The 3,309-nt window shown below is 47.2% G+C and overlaps 1 long non-coding RNA gene across 1 annotated transcript in view; it reads left to right on the forward strand.

The window, feature by feature from the left end:
• Positions 1–3,053, forward strand: part of LOC118001972 — a 55,105-nt gene extending 52,052 nt beyond the window's left edge. Inside the window, exon 3 of the long non-coding RNA XR_004676900.1 lies at positions 1,489–3,053. This is a non-coding gene — a long non-coding RNA (uncharacterized LOC118001972). The remainder of the gene's footprint in view (positions 1–1,488) is intronic.
• The last annotated feature ends 256 nt before the right edge of the window (positions 3,054–3,309 follow it).

A 3,309-nucleotide genomic window follows, 5' to 3' on the forward strand; every position in this document is an offset into this window, starting at 1 on the left:
GACTCCCCACTGAGCAGGGAGCCCGATGTGGGGCTCGATCCCAGGACCCTGGGATCATGACCTGAGCCGAAGGCAGATGTTTAACCGACAGAGCCATCCAGGTGTCCCAAAATATGGTTACATTCTATGGCACTGTGAGTTAGGGTTTCATCAGACGAATTTGGTGGGGGACAGTTTGGCCCACAACTATAGGTATATAGAGTATAGAGATATATATTACATCTCTCTCTCTCTTTCATTGGGACAGAAAGTGTGCCTGTATTTGCTTCTTTGTCAAGGGGTTAGCATCAGCTCTCCGCCTTAGGTTGAAACCTACAGATAAAGACAGAGGGAAGAGGACAGCAGGTGCTGTGAAGCAGCAGACGGTCAAGACTGAATCACTGGAGGCAGACGCCGGGAAAGCTGTAGGAAGCCTGGCGGGCTTGGGGTGGGCAGCAAAGCGCTCTATGCAAGGAGGCGGGCTGCCCTGTGCCAGTCCACACACCGTGAGGCGGGCATCCTTTCAGGCACTCCTGAGCACAGGCACGGGGACAAAACCCCCACCCTCTTGAGTAAGATTGCTCAAGTTCCTATTCAGAAATAATTGTCAAGGAGGAAATTACTTTTTTTTTTTGGCGGTTCTTTTCTTCTCATTTTTAAACTCTCCTTAAGATGATAGGCAGATGGGACTTCCTTAAATGAAAGTCACTTAGTTCCCATTTTCTCTAATTGGAGGCACTTCAAATAAGCCCAGTGGTCAGATGGACACACATACACAAGACGTTTCTTAACTGAAGGGGAATTCTGAGGTAACTAGGAAATCTGAGAGCAGGGTCGAGGGCGTTTGCCCAAGCCCCACAACGTGTATTAATTTACAAACACAACAGACTGTGTTATAGAATCCATTCCATACTCAAGTCTGAGGAACCTCTTTCCAAATGAGTCTAAGAGACCTTCACTCAACTTCCATGAAGCCAGCCAGAGAGAGGAGAGACTTCCCACAGCCTTCCCCAAGAAGGGCTGGAGCCATCCTGGTGGGAGGTGCTGCCCTCCTGCTGGCCATGGAGGGAGACAAGACATGGTTTCAGAAAGGAAATATGAACAGCCCACCCAGGAACAAACAGTGAGACAGTGTTACATTGCAATCTCAAAATTGGAATTGTCAACAAAATGGCCCAAGGAAAACATCAAATCCTGCAGACGCTGAGTCCCACAGACAGAGCTCAACAGGAGGATATTGGGTAGATGCTGGCCGTGTCCCACAGGAGTCCCAGACAGGGCATCTTATCTCCGTGGATTTTACTTTTGTAGTTAGTTTGCCTTCCTGCACACTTTGTTTGTTTGTTCTGTTTTAGGCATGATCGGGTTGAAAATGTTAAAACAGGCAGACTCTGAGAGCTTGCACAATATTTCAGCAATGAGCCCAGCACATACAGATGATCAACTTTACTCAGAGCTCATTGAATGAGTAAAATATGTACATATTTTCTGTACTGTTTTTCTCAACAGAGAAACTACTTTCCCCCAGAAGAGGAGCCGTCTGTGGGACATACATCACACCAGAGCCCTGGGTCTCTCTCGCGGCAGCGAAGGCACCGTGTGGGGTGGATGTGACCGTCAAAGGACTGAGGGTCTCCTCATGTCTTCCCAGGGAGCCTCCTGGGGTTCCTCAACTGCTCTTCAGTGCTTTGTGGCTAAACAGAAGAGTGACGGTCTTTTCTTGATTCACAGAGAAATCTGAGACATAGAACTTGCTTAGTTTTAAGCCCCCACCCTCCATATTTATTATGAATGTGTCACTGACATTTATCTCTGTTGAAATCTACTCTGTGATGCTATTTGATTTGGTACAAAATCACACAGCTACTTTACAGTCAATGCATTAACGTTTCATGGTGATCAAGACCCTTTCTTATGACTTTCAGGCACCCGGACGCTCAAACAAGTCTGATAACCAGGCCCTGAGGGTGTCTCGTGCAGTGGTTTGCTTCTCTGTCTCTCTATGGGGGCAGGGGCTGTGCGTTATTAAAATCAATATTCTCTCCACCCTGGCTGGCTGGTAGGGGGCAGCCAGTCAAGGCTTGTTGAATCCGTGAATACCCATCTGTGAGCGTGAAGCAGGTGTGGTTGGACTTTGCAGCTAATGGCAATGGGGTGTTGTCAAATGGCAGCAACTTCACTAGTTGGGCCCGTCCAGGGGTCAGTCCAGAGTCAGGAGGGACGAGGAAGCAGAGTCATGTTCCTCTGGGGACTTCACCGGAGGGAGAAGACATTTCCGACACGGTACTGAGTCTGGTTTTCTCTGTGGTGCATCTTGGCGATCACCTTCTCGGCATGACCAGAGGAGAAAAGTCTATCCCAGCTTCCCCTCCTTGAGGAACCGTTTGGAAAACTTTTATAAGAGTCCAGACGAAGACCTGATGATAGCAGAAGGTGGCCACAGAGCCAGGAAAATAGCCGATCCCCTAGAGTCTCTCTTTTGTTCTTTGATGCCCACAAGCATAAAAAGAAATACCTGTCCGAAGCTGGATGGGTGGGTGGGGGGCATTCCTTGCTCTTAAGTGTTAGTGAGGAACCAGTCTCTGCTAGAGCAATAGGAGATGATCTGATACTGGGGATCCTTGACCAGTTGTGTGGGGGGTATGAAGGTTTTCCACTTAAAGTTCCTTCATGTCTTTCTTAGAGACATATGGTTTACACAGTAATAACTATTTTTCTCTCAACAGGAAGAACTATCCCCAGTAAGAATTGATTTTCCCTTCTGAAATCTCCAGACCTCTGCATCCTTTTTCGAGTTTGGAGATCGGGGTGGTAGTGTCCTAAGAGAGTAGTGCTCAGTACTGCCCGGGGAGCTTCTAATGATCCCGGAGCCCAGAAAGGCTGGAGCCATCCCGGTGGGAGGTGCTGCCCTCCTGCTGGCCATGGCGGGAGACAAGACATGGTTTCAGAAAGGAAATAGGAACAGCCTACTCCAGTCTGGCTGGACCCAGACTAATTTTTCTGGAGTCTTTGGACTCAGGCATCAGTATTTTTTTTTAAGTATTTTATTTAAAAATATTTTATTCTTAAGTAATCTCTACACCCAATGTGTGGTTCAAACCCACAACCCCGAGATCAAGAGCTGTACACTCCACCAACTGAGCCAGCCAGGCGCCGCGGGCATCAGTATTTTTTAAAGCCTTTTGAGGAGTTCTGATATGGGGCTGATACTGAGAACCACTGCTTAGAATCTACTCCAGTCCTCAAATGCAAAGTTTTTGTTAAAAAGAAAAATAAGGCCAAAGATATCTTTTAATTGGAAAAAGTATCTTTTTTTTCATATTCTTGTAT

This window comes from Mirounga leonina, unplaced genomic scaffold, assembly GCF_011800145.1.
Source record: "Mirounga leonina isolate KUSES-001 unplaced genomic scaffold, KU_Mleo_1.0 Mir_55, whole genome shotgun sequence".
In the NCBI taxonomy this organism is placed as follows: domain Eukaryota; kingdom Metazoa; phylum Chordata; class Mammalia; order Carnivora; family Phocidae; genus Mirounga; species Mirounga leonina.